The sequence below is a fragment of the Petaurus breviceps genome, unplaced genomic scaffold (genome assembly GCF_028583685.1).
Source record: "Petaurus breviceps papuanus isolate PSGF00001 unplaced genomic scaffold, PetGlider_PUasm1.0 37, whole genome shotgun sequence".
NCBI classification, from domain to species: Eukaryota; Metazoa; Chordata; class Mammalia; order Diprotodontia; family Petauridae; genus Petaurus; species Petaurus breviceps.
Window position 1 is genome coordinate 99,215,851 of NW_027186296.1, and position 17,613 is coordinate 99,233,463.

Here is a 17,613-nt window from a genome sequence, read left to right on the forward strand (position 1 = left end):
TCATCATTTCTATTTCCAAAAACTGATTTTCATATGGCATGATGCTTTTCCCTGTCCTGGTCAGTCTCCTCTCCATATCCTTTCACTTATCAATGGCCAAGCTTGGCCCCAGAGAAGAGATGAGAAGATGCACTTTCCTCCATTCTTTGCAGTGGTGACAGACCATGGGTTTGGAACATTGCATATACTGTCAGATTACATTAGTGTCTTTCTTAATTTTTATTAACTGCTTTGTAAAAATCTTTATCTTTTTCATCTTTTTAATGAGGGATGGCTCATTTGCATAAAGGAGAAGGGAAGGATATATTTTTGAAAATGAAGGTAATGTAAAAACAAAATTTTGTTTAGTCTTTTTCAGTCATGTCCAACTTTTCGTGACCCCATTCGGGGTTTTCTGGGCAAGGATACTGGAGTGGTTTGCCATTTCCTTCTCTAATTCATTCATCTAGTTCTCTAATTCCTTCATCTAGTTCATTCAGGAGGAGAACAAGGAGGAAGAGGAGGAGGAGGAGCTACTGAGGCAAACAGGGCTAAGAGGCTTACCCAGGTATGTGGTGACTAAGGTGAGATGTGAACTCAAGTCTTCCTGATTCCACTCTAGTTGCTCTATGTGCTGTGCCCCTTAGCTGCCCCCAAACAAAATAGATCTGTACAATTTAAAAAATTAGTAAAATCCATTTAACCTATATCTGCACAATCCCTTAATCTACCAGTCTAGAAACCCTGTTGCAAAAGGAATAAGTTTAGACTAACTTGATCTGTTCTTAATGAAGTTCTATTGTCTTTCTGATCACTGCTTCCTTTTCTAGAGACCCACATTAAATATCCTATGAATAATTGGATTGGTTTTAGAGTTTTGCTAGGAATTGAAATCAAAGTCAAAGGTGTCCAGTTTACAGACTCTATTGTCTTCCCTTTTTTTCAGTTGAGAGAAAAAAAAATGTACCCTTCGCTACTTCTTCATAATCATTTTAAAATTGAGGACAAGAGTTTAGTAATCATAGCCTCCATTCTTTCTCTACTTGAAAATGTAACTTCTCTGGGATTGGTGCCCTGAACTCATCAAGGACAGCTAAGCATTGCTTTTTTTTCTCTCTACCATTTTTGGGTTTCAACTCCTTAACTGAATTAAATTTCTGCCTTGTTCTTTCCTTCCTAAAAATTATTTTCCTTGGCTGAGAAAATGGGAACAGAGCAGGAGCTGAATAGACCTATCTTTTCTCCATCCCCTGATGAGTGGTCCTATCCAGGGACATCCTACAGCTCTAACTGGCTCCTGAGAGTTGTTAAATTTTCAGTGCAAGCACTTAAACCTTGTAAACTGGAAAATCCAATGAATCAACTAATTAATTTATTGTTTTTTGATTGTCTAGATTTTTTAAAATTATGGAGAAAATATCAATAACGCAAATCAAGCTTAAAAGGGAGTCATACAAACTTTTATTTTCCTGCAAGTTGGTTATTAAACATTGACCAACACACTACTGCTACTATCCCTTCTTTAATCCTTCTTTTTCCCTGAGAGACAAACAAGAAATAATTTTGTTATTATTGTTGTTCTTACTGTTTTTCAGCCCCAATCTATTCTGAACTTTGGTGGTACTTATGCTTTTTTTGGGGGGGAGAGGGGGGAGGAACCTCAGATATCTTTTTACTGTCTCAAAAGATAGTATGATTATTCAGGAGCATATATTTACAATAAAATCTAACTTCTCTAGCATCCTGCCACCCAGAAAACTTTTAGCAAGCTCATCTTCTGAAATATAATGAAAGTCTTGAGCTATGACAAGGATCTGAGGTACATTCTGAACAAGGAGGAGAAGTTGGAGGGGGAAGAAGAGGAGGGGAAAGAGAGGGAGAGGGAAAAGGAAAACAAGAGGGAGGAGAGAGGGAGGGAAGGAAGGGGAGAGAGAATAAGAGAGAAAAGGGGAGAGGGAGGAAAGGGAGAGGAGAGAGAAAAGGAGAAAAGAAGAGAGGAGGAAAGGGAAGATAGGGAGGGATTCTCTTCAGCAAAGTTCCAGTCTTCAGGATATTTTGCTACCAACTTCACTTTATTCTATGACTCCCCCACTCCCCATGCCCAATCAGTGATGATTCTTTCTACCTCAAAACTTGAATAGCACCACATACTTCTCTTACTCACTTTTCTATATGTATAATTTTATGGTAATGTTATTTGGTTATGTAATATGGTTTATAGTACAGTTTTGGTTATGTATCATCCTACCTCTCCTTTCCCCTTCCCCATGATTGTGAGTTAAATTAGTGCAGGCAGAGAGAACATCATATTTGTTTTTGTATATCCCCTACCACATAACAGTGTGAGACCCATAGTAAGTACTTAAAATGTTTGTTAAAATTAAAGTGTTTTTAATTAGGAATCCAGGTATATGGATATTAAGACCTAGAATGTATTCATATTATGACCTAAAAGTAGAATTTAAACCCTAAGAGTCATCTAGTCCAAACCATTTGCTTGGCATACAAGGCAATGGAGGCCCAGAGATTTGAATTGAATTTCTTTTTTTTTACTATTTTATTTTTTCTGATTATATTAAAAAACAATGTTCAATATTCATTTAAAAAATTTAGTTCCAAATTCCCTCCCTCTCTCCCTTCTTTCCTCATTGAGAAGGCAAGCAATTTGATATAGCTTATATATGTGCAGTAATGCAAAACATTTCCTCATTAGTCATTGTAGTGTAATACCAAGCAAAGGCAACTTCCCAGGTTCAAAATACCAGCATAGGTGCTCTCTATTTTATTCAGTAACAAACCCAGAACAGAGAAGATCAAAACATGACATCATTCAAAATACAGCATTTACTAAGTGTGATTAAATCATCTCCAAGGCCTACCCCACCCCAGGACTTTCCAATCATTCAATCAATTACAAAGTCTCTGTTCCAAATACTTCTCCACCCCTAGGCTATACCTTAATTAAGTCCACCACAAAGCCCCTCTTCTCAAATGGAGATTAGTTTCCAAACATAAGTAAAATACATTCATTTGCTCAACCATAGAACACAAAAAGGTCAAAAGTTCCCCACCCCTGGATCACAATTGAATCTACCCCAGAGTTACATCAAGTTTAAACACAGCACTTAATACCCAAGTGGAGGTCTTTTCTTCATCTTGACACGAGGCAAGTTCTCAGCAATCTTAGTTCCTGGGGAGACAAGGCTTAGCAAGGCCATAAGATACATTGCCAGTCCCTTCATGAATTTATCCTCTGTCTGTAAAACAGTCCTAGAACCCCTGAACACATTAGCAAAGCCCTCTCCCAGGATTTCTGTAAACATACAACAAGAAAATCCTTCTTCAGGGCTTCTGAACCAACAGAAAGGCTCCCAGACCCCTGCAACAACAGCACTGTCCTTCACCAGTGGAAGTATTCATTCTGTCTGCCGGACAGTCTCCAGACCCCTGCAACAACAGTACTGTCCCTCACCAGTGGACAGTATTCACTCTCTGTCTGCAGGACAGTCTCAGGCCTTCTTAACCAAATGCCAGGTTCCAGGACTTCTTCAACAGGACAGTCTTTCACCAGTGGACAAATCTGGCAAAATAACATCAAAACAGACAGACAAAGTACCAGCAAAACAGCCATGTCTCCTCAGTCCTTGGCAGCTCAGGGGGCAGGTCTCAAAAGTCCAGGGCAATTCAAAGCGGCCACCAGCAATTCTCTTAGTCTCTCTCCACGAGGTGCAGCTTCCAAAAAGAACTTCCGCCTCTCTCTTGTCTCTCCAAATCTACATCACCAGCTCCTCCCACTTCAGGACTTTCTTTTCACATCAACAAGCCCATCCCACAGGTGGGATTAACAAACTCTGGGTTTTAATACAATCAATTTGAAAACCAAGCCAATACAGGGGAATCTTTAATTGCCATTACTATCACAGTCATGCTGTGAAAGAAAACACGGACAAAAAAAAGAAAAAGAAAGCAAAAAAGGTATGCTTCAATATGCATTCAAATTCCAGCAGTTCTTTCTCTGGAAGTAGAGAACATTTTTCATCACAAGTCCCTTGGATCGTCATCTTCGATCTTTGTATTGCTGAGAATAGCTAAGTCATTCACAGTTGATCATAGTACAGTATTGCCATTGCTGTGTACAATATTCTCATGGTTCTGTTCACTTCATTTTGCATCTGTTCATATAAGTCTTTCCAGGTTTTCCTGAAAGGATATTGCTCATAACTACTTATAGCACTATAATTTTCTATTACCATCATATACATTTTTGACCATTATCCAATTAACTGGCATACCCTCGATTTCCAATTCTTTGCCATCACAAAAAGAGTTGTTATAAATATTTTTGTACATGTAGGTCATTTTTCCTTTTTTAAAAAAATGTACAGACCTATTAGTGGTATTGGTGGGTCAGAAGGTTTGTATGATTTTATAGCTCTTCAGGCAAAGTTCTAGTTTGCTCTCTAGAATGGTTGGATCAGTTTAAAACTCCACCAACAGTACTTTAGTGTCCTCATTTTCCCACATCCCTTCCAGCATTTGTCAATTTCCTTTTCTGTTATGTTAGCCAATCTGATATGTATGAAATGGTACCTCAGAGTTTTTTCTATTTGTATTTCTCTAATCAACCCTGATTTAGAGCATTTTTTCCATGTAACTATGGATAACTTTGATTTCTTCATCTGAAAATTGCCTATTCATATCCTTTGACCATTTATCAACTGGGCAATGCCTTATATTCTTATGAATGTAACTGTTCTCTATATATTTGAGAAATGAGGTCAGGTCTTTATCAGAGAAACTTGCTGTAAAACTTTGTTCACATTTATGATGACTGTGTATTTCTCTCAGTCCTATTTTCCTCCTGTTTATCCTTCTCTTTCTCTCTCTCTCCTTTCATTCTGTCCCTCCTCAAAAGTGTTTTGCTTCTGACCACCACCTTCCCCAATCTTCCCTTCCCCTTCTTTTGTCCCCTTCCATTCCTATTTCCCTGTAAGTTAAGATAAAATTTTTATATCTAATTGAGTGTGTATGGTATTCCCTCTTTGAGACAAGAATTGGACTTTTTAAAACTTCAAAATTAGATTGTGAAAGATTAACACTTACTATGTGCCAGGCACTGTGCTAAATGCTAACATTCCATACTCTGTCCATTAAGCCACACTTTCTCTGTGAACCTATTGAAAAAAAAAAGAGACAGGAGTATTTATTGTAAAGATATTGTCCATTTCTGACTCTGTAATGACCATACAACCTCTTTAGAAGTTAAAACACTGCACACTGCATAGGAAATGTGCTAGATCAGAGGACTAGGGTTGAATCCCACTCTTATCAACTATGGCCCTTGGCTTCTTCATCTGTAAAATGTGGAGGTTGGACAGAAGTGACAAGCTGGCTATGGGCCTCATATGCCACCTGCAAAACTCCTGCATGCTACCCAAACCAGATTAAAACATAAATGGGAAATATGTAGCAAAATAAAGGAAAATATGATATAAACCATATAATACTCATTTGTGGTTGTTCTAAGTCAATATGTAGTTCACAGGATCTGTTTCTACTAGAGGATGGTACCATTGGACTGGATGACCTCTCAGATTCTTTCCAGTTCAAAATCTATGAACTAGTCAACAAGGTATATTATTTTAAATAATTCATTATTAATCAATTAATAAAGGAAGTTTCAAAATGTTCATTAAAATACCAGAAATGAAGTCAGCCTATTCTCACTCCACATCCCCCACCTTGCCCTGTGCTAACCACATTAATTGAGGCTTCTTTCTGAAATAAAAGACCACTTTTTCAACACATGGTTTGCCTGTCAAATATACTTTGAACACGTGCTTTTTCTTATAAGATAATTTCTACAGCCACCAAGCTCTTCAAATTTCCCCTACAGTGGTTCTTATTTTTTTCTAATTATTCACTGCTGTTTTACACTGTTTATTATGGTTTATAATAACAAGGGTAAGATACGGTTCATTACCGTTGTTAACAACAACTGTGTTTTTAAAGCGTTAACTACCTTTGGCTTCCCCTCATGATGACTACCAGACTAGCAGATCATTAAATCCTGGAAATGACCAATTTTTCAGGGATTATGCTTAACCATTTGGTTTCAGGGCTTTTATGGAAGGAGTTTAGGCTTCTTGACCATCTGAGCTGAAGCCTGTGGGCTTTTTTGTTGGTTTGGTTTTTGTTTGGTTTGGTCTGTTGTTGTTTTTTTTTTTAAGACTGACAAATAGTGATCTTGTTCATATCTCAGGCTACTGTTGGGACTTCCTGTTAAGGCTGGCAGTTTCTTCATTTTAGGAGAGTATGGAATTGCTGGAGCAGTTACAGTCTAAGAAACTCACTTTTATATCCCTGCTGATAAGGACAATGTGTGCCTTCATCGGCCATTGTTGAACAGATGCTGCTGCTGATGAGATCACCCAAACTGATGAAATCGTCAGGGGATGTCACTTGAGCAGGTGCCTCAAAGAAGCCTTGAGTTCCTGTGACATTGCCATGCTAACCACCTAAAAATCTGTATGTTTTGTGCATGTGTGTATATACACACACACATATCTGTGTATGTGTATATATATACACATATATGTATTGTATGTGTATACACACACACATATATATAGTTTCCCAGTTTGTATTTTTGTCTTGCATATATAGATTTCCCTCCATGAACAAAGAATTAATCACCAAGCAGCCAACTCTGAAGACTATATCTCAAAAAAAAAATCAAAACCTGTTCTTGGGATGAAATTCAAAGCCTTTCCATCATGGCAGAATTTGCCAGAACTTGCAATGAAGCATTAGAAAAAAATTTTATGGAGTCCTACTTTTTTTTTTTTTTTGGTCTTGACCTATTGTGGTATAGGGAGCTGCCTTGAGTAAATCCCCTCTTCTAACACAGATCACCAACAATTGTGCAAATTAGAAATTTTATTAAAACTTTTCCTAGATCCCCGAGGGTTTAAATAACTGACCCAGGGTCACACAGCCAGTATGTGTTAGAGGCGAGGCTTGAACCCTGGTCATTTTGAGGCAAAGCTAAGAACTTTTTCTATAAAGTCATGCTACCCCCCTTCTGTAGTCCTACTTGGTTTGTCATCAACACAAGAAGACTGTAAAATAGATATTCTTGTTCCTAGCACCCTTCCCCTGCCACACCCATACACTATCCTTAGAACTCAGTTCAATCCTATGGTCAGTGGTGGTGAAAGTGAAACTTTTGACAGTATGCAAAGACATTTACATTGTATTTTGAATAAAGCAGGGTTGTTTAGCAGAAAGAAAACTGGATTTGAAGTCAAAGGATATGCTAAGTGACCTTAGACAAGCCACTTCATTTCTCTGGGTCTCAATTTCCTCATCTGTAAATGAAAGAGGTTAGTATGAATGATCTCTAAGATCCCTCCCAGCCCTGCATCTAAAGCCACTGGTCCAAATCAAGCTGCCCTTCTACTCTACTAAGGCCTATACATTTGATCACTTTCAACCTAACTGGCCATTCCAATGGAAACTGGTATTCCTCAACAGCAGGCACAGAACTATAAGAAGTAGACATGTGGCTTCTGGCTCAGAGTTGCAACCTTTAGTTGGTGCTAGTCACATATCCAGAAAATTTTTATTTTCCCTGCCACCTATACAAAGGAGTAGGCCAATTGGACCGAGTCAGAATGCCCAGTCAGCCAAAAGCAAGCACTCCCAGGCTCTGCATTTAGCTTCAGCTGAAGCAAGCACATGACAAGATTGCCTCACTTGTCAAGAGGACAGTTACTGATCCAATTGACTTCATCATTTGGAAGTAGGGGTAGACTACTAAGCTGACTCCTTCATAGTTCTGCTTAATTGAATTAGTGGCCCACATGACACCATTCCCCACATCACATGAAACAATGCACCAGCCCCCTGGCTTCTGCTGCTTTCACATATTTTTAGGTGACCTTATAGGATACATCTCTTTTTAATCCAATAGGACACAGATATTTTGCTCCTGAGTGAGAAAAAATAAATCTCATTCATCCTTGTAGGGTTTTTTTGATTCCTCTCTTATTTTCTTACAAAACCTACCACAAAAGGATGTGAAGTGTTCTCAACTCAATTCAGTTCAAATCAACATTTACTAACTACTGACCAAATCTGGAGTATTGTGCAGATGCTAGGGATGTGGAGGAAAAAAAAGGAAGCAATCTCTATACTCAGAGGGCTTAGGACCTACTGAGATGAAACAACACATATATAAGTAAGTTGATAGAAATTAAATACAAAGTTTCACAAGTAACTTCACAATAGAATGTACATTAGCAACTTGAGGGGGAATCTGGAAGGGTCTTTTGTAGAGGGTAGTACCTAAGCTGTGCTCTGAAGGAAGCTAGGGATTCTAAAAGGACAGGGAAGGAAGTGGTGAATTTCAGGCATGTAGGGCAGCTGATGCAAAGGAGTGGAAGTGGGAGATTGAAATTTGAGCAAATTAATGCATTATCAGATAGTTATTCCTTTTTCTTAATGTCTACCATACTGTTTCCATGCACGTGGAGAAATAAAGTTTTTGTTTTTGCTTTTTCTGAGCACCACTGCTTCATTTAACTTAGTCCCACATTTATTCCCAAACCTAATGTTTATGGTGTTTGTAGCAACATTGGGGCTCCCTCTCCCTAACTTTCCATCAAGAATTCAGGCACTGTGTTTTGCATGACTACACATGTATAACTTAAATTGAATTGCTTGCCTTCTCAAAGAAAGGGGGGTGGAAAGGAAGGGAGAACATTTGGAACTCAAAGTTTTAAAAATTAATATTAAAAATTGTTTTTACATGTAACTGGGGAAAAATAAAATATTAAATAAAACAAAACAAAAATTCAGGCGCTGTCCATCAATTGTCTTGTTTTTTTCCCCCCAGGAAAGAACTCATGCTTCCTAAGAATGAACAGAGTGGAGGCTTAAACATCACCCCCTTGATTTATGAGGTTTGCCTCTGAGTGTGATTGTTAACTGCCAGAGTACTTAAGTTGTCAAACAGAACTTGAATATATGGTCACTGAACATGTGAAGCAATTTGATTGAACTCCCTGACCTGCCACTCCTATAGGAATTGCTGTAGGAAAGAAGGAAAATGAAATTTACTGGAGGAAGGGAGTAGGGGATGTGGTCCTGATGACCGCCCCCCCTTCTCCCCAGTCTCCTCCCCTTGCAGCTCTTCTAGGAAGGGAGAATGTTAATTGTTCTCACATTGTCCTGAATTAAAATGAAGCTTCAAGCTGTATTGAAGCAGGTGAGCAGGTCCTGATCTCTTTTCTTTTATTCTATTAGACCCACATCAGTGTCTTCCTGGCCTTGCCTTCCCGACTAGCTCACAGATTAGTTTTCAGCTCCTCCTTGCTCCAATTGCCTCATATTTTACTCACAGGGCAGAGCTGTTGAAAGATTTGTGGAGCCAATATCTTGGTGTTATTTTAAGCTGGTTAAAACAAAAGCCTTCTATTGCTCCTTGATTTTTCTGAAGAATGAGGTAAGATGGCCTCAAAAACAGACTCAAGGAACCCCTTTCCTCCCTCCCCATTTAAAAAAAAAAAAAGCAAAACCTAGACCAGCTTGAAAAATGCATGCATTTGTGACACTCGAAATTTATTGCTTTGATTACGCAGGCATAGTCTTGTTGCCTCTGCCTCTATCATGAAAGGGCCAAGGAAGCATTCTGTATACCCTACAGCAAACTCTATTGATTTTTATAATTGGTGTCAGGAAACCATATTTCACTGTACATATTTCATGGGGATTTTTTTCAGCTTTTATTTTACAAATGGGCATGGTCCTCCTCTCTGTCTATTAGAACAGGTCTCTCCTTTCTACTATAAAGCCATCTTGGAGGATGAGCCAAAAAGGACCAAATTTTCAAAACTCACTGTACTGATTTTTACAGGTCTATCATTCTGCTGGAATAAAGTGAACAAGCTATGAAGTCGAGAAAAAGTAACGTATCAGTGCTAAAGCTGGTGGATTTCAGACATCTGCTCAGCTTTCCTGGGGATTTATGATGAATGAAGTTTTAATAATAGAAAACATCTGACTTTGAAGGTCTTGTTTTCATACTTACTGTGTGTCCTGCATGTGCGGCCACACCAGATGCACTCTGTATAATGATATAAGTAAGGACTTTATTTTTTGGTAATCCCCATATTGAAACTTCAAACCTAAGCCCATAACTCATTTTACCGACCTTACTTAACAAGGTCCGTACATTGTTATTTCAGCCTAGTCACCCCAGGGATGCCACAATTAGTAGCAGTATATGGCAACTAATTCTAGTTCCCTTGACTAAAAATGGGAATATTTGACCATCATCATGTGAACTAACAGAGTGTAACATTGGGAAATGAAAAAGAATTCAACTGTATGACTCTCCTTGTGTTCCGGGGAGTGGGAAATATGCATGAGTATTTCTAGACTCTCAAAAGAAAATCACTAGGCATCTGAATATGAAAAACAACATTTACAACAACCTTAAAAGCAATCATCCATTTCAAGGAATGGAATCCTTTCCTGTTTTCCAAAAATATATAGTACTGTGATATGTGTCTATGTAAATATATACACACATATGAGCCAGCATGAACAGAGAAGTAGACTTAAAATCAGGAGAATGTAAGGTTCAAATCCCTATGTGACCCTGAGCAAGTCATGACTTCTCACAGTTTTATCTCACAGTTAAATTGGGATCTCTTTTGGTGGAGGGATAGAAGTCCTTGTGCTGATGTCTTCACAAATTCACACACACAAACTTATGTGGCTGCATGTATATATGTAAAAAGTTGGTTAAATGAGTGCTAGATTGATAGATAGATAGATAGATAGATAGATAGATAGATAGATAGATAGATAGATAGATAGATAGGTAGGTAGATTCCAGGGCTAAGTCTCACTGCTGGCACATACCAGCTGAGTGATCCTGGGCAAGTTATTAACTTCATAATGCTCTAGAAATTGTCCAAAATTATAACTTGCGGAGCAAGTGCCAAATACCACATCATTCACATAAATTCATTCATTATCTATCAACAGCCTAATATTAGAGTGGAAAAACCACTGGTCAGAGGACCCAGGTTCAAATCCTGAATCTGCTGCTTAAAAGTTATATCTGTATACTTGAGTCACTTGGCCTTAGTTTCCCATTTGTAAAATGAGAGGGCCGGAAAGCAGTGCTTGAATATTTGTGAGCATTTATCAGAGCCTTTACTAACTCCAAATGTCCAGAGCTTTGCCCCAAAACATTGAACTCCATCAGGTTTTTCATCTAGGGGCCATTAGCTATTCCATCATTCAAAACTCGCTCTCCATTTCTCACTGCCTAATCCCACATTCCTACTTCCTTCAGCACAATCCCACCAATGTCTCACTCTAAGGCTATCTACACCTTCCACTGTACTTTCTGGAGTGCCTGCTTCAAGGGAAATGAACTTGCTTGCATCTTAAAACTTCCTTTCTCAATCCTTCCATCTTTTGGCTCTCACTACTACCAGGATCCCTCTTGGTGACATAGCCTCCCTGGACATCCTTTCCAGCACTGGTTGTACTTTCACTCATTCCCCCCCCCCAAACTCACTGGTCAAAGGGGCAGCTGGAATGCTCCTTGTTCCTCAGTGTTACTTCCAGGCTTTCTACCACCCACCATCATTTAGTCATCATTCTTCCTTTGAGTTTCATTCAATCCATATCTCCTATACAATTAAAATTCTGGCTACTGACCTCCAGAACATTCCCCTTCTTTCCTCAATCCTCAAGTTTAATTCCAGACACAGTTTTTCTCTGCTTCCCTAATCCTGCCCTCATACTAGGAGACTTCAATATACATTTTGAGTCTCCTTCAAACACCCTAATCTCCCAGTTTATCAGTTTACTTAAACCATGACTTACTCCTCCATCTCACCTCAACCACACACAGAGATGGTTATACCCTGAAAAATGCCATCACTCATAAATAAACACCATGAACTCTGAAATTTCTCTTTTGATCACAATCTATTGTCATGCCTCCTCCCCCTGCCTGTCAATTCCAAATCCTCTTCATCTTCAAAGTGACCTCCAATCCCTCAGTCTCTCTATATTTTCCCATATCATCACCCCTATATTAGTTACAATCTCCTCCCTTCCCTATCAACCCATTGGTGAATCAGTTCCACTCTACCACATCCTCTTCTCTTGGGTCATTTGCCCTCTTTAGTCTATCACTGATCTTTCCCTTCCAGGCTTCTGCCTTTGCATATTCTCCTTATCTGCTGCTTTCATTCCTATTCACATGCTGCTGAATGAAGCTGGGGAAAAATCACAAAACCTTAATGACTGGATTCACTATAAATTTATGTCACATAATCTCCACTGGGATCTCATCATGGCAAAGCAATACTTTTATACTTCTCTAATTAGTAGACTATCCCAGTCACCACAGTGTCTTACCCAAGTCTCATCATCCCTCATCAAATTCCACATAGCTCTCCTTCCCACCCACCCCCAGGTTCCTAGCTGAGAACTTTGCCTCACATTTCATGGGGAAAAGTGATGCCATTCTCTGAGAGCTCCCTCTTATTTCCACCTTCCTTATCTCATACGATCCAGATGCCATCTGCCACTCTCTCCTTCTTTACCTCTGCCTCACATGAAGAAATGGTCCTTTCTCTTTGGCTAACCTCTCTACATGCACAAATGATTCTCTATTCCACCCTGTCTTCTGTAGCAGGTTTCCCTCCATTACCTCCACTATTCCACTCATATTCAATATATCCCTATCTACTAACTGCTTCCCTACTGCTTACAAGTGTGCCCATAGATTTTCCATCCTCAAAAATCCCTTACTTGGTCCATCTAAACCCATTAGTTAGCATCCTATATCTCATCTTTTTCATGATCAAACTCCCCGAGAAGGCAATCACAATAGATACTCCCATTTATTCTCCTCTTGCTTTCTTATTAATGCTCTACAATCTGCCTTCTGAACACATACAACTATTCTCTTCAAAGCTATCAAATTATCTGTTAATTCTCAGATCTAATGGTCTTTTAAAAATCCCCATCATTCTTGACCTCTCTGAAGCCCACACTGTTGATCACCATCTCTCTTCTTGATTCTCTCTTCTCTCTAGCTTTCTGGGGGTTCTCCTGACTAACTAATCTTTTTCAGTGTCCTTTGCTGATCTTCATCCAGGCCATGCCCAATAAGCCTAGTTGTCCCCCAAGGTTCTGTCCTGCTGCTTTTCTCTTCTCCCTAAATACTGAACCAAATGGTGAATCAAATTCATTTGGTGATCTCATTAGCTCCCATATATTCAATTATTATCTCTGTGCTAATGATTCTCAAGTCTACTCAGCCCAAACCTCTCTGAAGACCTGTCTTACATCAACACCTGCCTTTCAGACATTTCAAAGTGGATGTTCAGTAGACATCTTAAACTCAACATGACCAAGACTGAACCCTTCATCTTCCCTCCCAAATCCTCCCCTCTTCCTAACTTCACTATGACTGTCAAGGCTCCCACCATGCTCCTAGTCACCCAAGCTCGCAAGCTACATGTCATCTTGAATTCCTTCCCTTCTACCCCCAATAACCAATCTGCTGTCAAGGCTAGTCATCATACCTTTGGAAGATCTCTCATATGTGCTTCCTTCTCTCCCCTGATACTTCTACCACCCTAGTGCAGGCCCTCAGAAATAGCCTGCTGACAGGTCTCCCTACCTCATCTGTCCACACTCCAGCCCATCCTCTACTTTGGCCAAGGTGATCTTACGCAAAAGCTCCTGGTTTGACTATATCACTTCCCTCCTCAGTAAATTCCAGTGACTTCCTATCACCTCCAGAATCAAATATAAAATCCTCTGCTTAGAACTCAAAGGCCTTTCTAACCTACATAACCACATCTTTCTAGTCCTCTTGTATCTTCCACTCCTCCCCAACACGATCTTCGATGCAGAAACATTGAGATCTTTATGTTCCTTACATAAGACACTTAGTCTCGTGACTCTGGCCTGGAATTCTCTCCTCCCTTATGCTTCCCCCTGGCTTCCTTCAAGTATCAGCTAAAATTCCATCTTATATAGGAAATCTTTCCCATTCTCCCTTAATTCTAGTAACTTCCTTCTGCTGGTTTTCTCCTATGTATACCATAATCCTATATAAAGTGTGTTTGCATATACTTGTTTATATCTTGTCTTCACCATTAGACTTTGAACTCCTTAGAAAAACAAGGACTGTCTTGACTTAGTATCTTAGCACAGCACCTGGAACATAGTCGGTGCTTAAGAAATTTTTTTTTTATTAAATGGCTGACATATATGAACTGAAATATTAAGAATAAGAAAGGTTGGGGCAACTAGGTGGTTCAGTGAATAGAGCACCAGCCCTAGAGTCAGGAGGACATGAGTTCAAATCCAACCTCAGACACTTAACACGTATTAGCTGTGTGATTTTGGGCAAGTCACTTAACCCCAAATGCGCTGCTCTCCCCCTCCAAAAAGCAAAAAAAAAAAAAAGAATAAGAAAAGTTCAGAGCAGACACTTATACCACATTCACAAATGATACTGTTGACTACTGGGCAACTGAACTATTTAACTCTGCTAGGGCGATTGACCCTTCACATTAAACAGTCAAACTGAACCAAAGTCTCAGAAGTCCTTACCAATCCATTTCCCTGCCCTTTCCAAAAATGGAAGATGAAGGAGTAATCAATTTCAAGGGGAATAAAATCCCAACTTGGACAATTATTTACTATCTGTATGACTTTGGACACACTTTATCTCTCCAACCCCTCTTCATTTATAAAATGATGAGATCAGACTAAATGACCTCCAAAGTCTCTTCCAGTTCTAAACTTATTATCCAAAGTGATCATTCAAATATATACATATGAAGTAAAGGATGCAATTAAAACAATTTTCCAGGTAAGTTGAGTCAAAACCATGGTTTTCCAACTATCTGGGCATCCCAGGACAAATCATGTGGAATTGTCTGGATAATTCCAATCTCGTTTCACTTGATGCCTTGAGTACACCGTGTTTTGAAGTGTTTGGAAATTTCCCTGGCCATACTGGTTCCACGTGGCCCTTTTTCTTATCTTGAATTTGTTTTCTCAAGTACTCTAACAAGAGTTGCAAGTGTGAACATCTGTCTCAACTTGGAGCCACAGACTATTTTACTCAAAGAAAACCTTTTCATTACAACACCCATGAGTTGAGCTCTCCTTTATTTATCTTCTGTCATCCCATCACATTGCACCAGAAGAATCCAGGTCATTTTCTGAGTTTCAAGACACTGAGAGACCAGTTAGATTATGATTTATGTTATTGTGAGCGATGCTTCCCAGGACCATTATGTGCAATTGACCTAGAGAACAGGACAGCCAGAATGGTTCCCACTACACATCTAAAACATATTTTCAGCCTCAGTACTTGAGAAATTACATTCTAATTCAGACATAGAAGCACCATTCCCCTACTCATTCAAGATAAGGAAGGATTTATATTGGAACAGTAAACAAGAAGGCCATGTTTATAAATCATATTACTAAGGAAGTCCATAAAGTTTGTTATATAGGTTGCCCAACAAAGTTTCTCTTTCTCATTTGTAAGTCTACTTGCTAAGTTTTTAAGCTACAAGTCATGCCAATGACAACTTATCTTTTGTTATTTTTAATAGTATGGAAATAACAATAGATCAACTGGTCCCAACCTGTGGGCTGCAGGGGGTCTGCACAGTTATTGCAAGGGGTCAGTAAATCCATATGCACACCAGTCATCTCATTAAATGACTCAGTATGATAAACACATGTATTTTCTGCAGATTGAATAATGTCTCACACGTTTTTCTAATGTATATACTATAGATGCCATTGTTGCTAATAAAATAAATTATTTTGAAGTATCACTGAATTCATAGTATCTTTTTGTTGCCTTTTATTTTTCCAGTCAACAGGGGCTAATAATTTTTGATGCTATCATAGTGAAGGGAGGAATGGAAGATTCCATAAATTTTTCAACATTAATTAGAGATACTCATACTGTAAAACACTGGGGATCAATATGGCCATTTTGGGAGGAGGAACAATTCTTCAAGCATCAGACTGCTTTTCTTCATTCATTTAGGATACAAGCATTAAGTGCCTGCCTACTATGTATGATTCATTCTTCTAGGCACTCTGGTTACAAAAATGAAAATGCAATAGTTCCCTCAAGGGGCTTACTTTTGAAAAATATGAATGTTCTATATGATGTTACACTGTAATAGGAAAAGCATTGGATTCATCATTGGAAAATCTGTATTTGAGTCCTTATTCTGACACTCTCACTTTCATGACCTAAAATAGACTTGAACTTTGGTAAGAGGCAAAATTAAAATAGGCTAAACTTCTTCCTGCCGCAGATAATTTCGACTAGAGACAGATGGATGATGGTTGGTTGCTTGGGTCACGTGACAAAAAGAAGTGTATGCAGTGGCAACCCAACATTTTTCATGGCTGCCTGAAAACCTCTGGAAGGCCACAAGCAGCCTGTGGGTCATATGTTGTGCAGGCCTGTTCTAAAACAAGTCACTCAATCTGTAGGAGCTACACCTTCTTCATCTATAAAACAGGATGAGTAAAACCTTACCTGCTAACATAGGTGATTGTGAAGATCAAATGAGGAGATGGATATAAGATGTCCAAAATAAAATTTAATGGTGTAAGGATATGGCCCACATGCTTGAGATCTGCTCTTCTCCCATGTCATTTCACTAATGTGATTAGATTGGGTCATAAATCACTGCAATAAATCATTGCTCATCATGTTGAAAATTATCCATTTTTCCTGCTCCACAATCAAAAAATAAGACTCATCCAGAAGGAGTCTCTCACTTCCTGATAGCTTATAGAAGATGTTAATTCTTCAATTAGTGTACAGAATTTCTAAATAGTTCACCTTAAAAAAAAAACTACAGTGTTCAACAACAATTTTGACATATAAGTACAGTTATTTAAAAAAAAAGAGGTGTGTTATGGGACAGAGTGTAAAACTAAGTCCAAAGTAGAAAATATCCTCAATTTCATTGCTATTCCATTGACCATGTCTATACAATATCAAACCATGCATATGAAAAGGGAAGTCCCTCAGCAAACTTTAATGACTTCCTATTAACTCCATTATCAAGTATAAAACCATCTGTTTGATTTTAAAAGCAATTCATCACCTAGCCCCTTCCTACCTTTCCTATCTTTCCAGTCTTTTTAGATTTTGGTCCCCCCCTACACCCACCTCAGTGATCCAGCAACACTGGCTTCCTGCCATTCCTTGAACTTGTTGCTCTGGCCATACCTTTTCACTGGCTATACAGCATATCTAGAAAGTTCGAGGTCCTCACTTCTGCCTCCTCATTTCTCTGGCCTCCTTCAACACCCATCTTCTGTAAGAAGCCTTTCTTTGTCTCCCATGTGCTTACCTCTACTAGTGATTTTCCTCTAAGATTATCTTCTGATACATGCTCACACATACTATATAAAAATAATATAATATTGTAGTATATTATTATATCACATTATATGTGGTATGGTAAATCTCATATAAAATTACATGGTATGGTATGGTATGGTATGGTATGGTATGGTATGGTATGGTAT

The 17,613-nt window shown here is 38.7% G+C and overlaps 1 long non-coding RNA gene across 2 annotated transcripts in view; it reads right to left on the reverse strand.

Annotated features, from left to right (window-relative positions):
• Positions 1-2,731: 2,731 nt before the first annotated feature.
• LOC138169563 (uncharacterized) overlaps positions 2,732-17,613 on the reverse strand; it is a 153,978-nt gene continuing 139,096 nt past the window's right edge. For both annotated transcript variants that reach the window (XR_011170391.1, XR_011170390.1), the window contains 2 exons: positions 5,083-5,153; positions 2,732-4,179 (listed from right to left, as the gene is read on the reverse strand). This is a non-coding gene — a long non-coding RNA (uncharacterized lncRNA). The remainder of the gene's footprint in view (positions 4,180-5,082; positions 5,154-17,613) is intronic.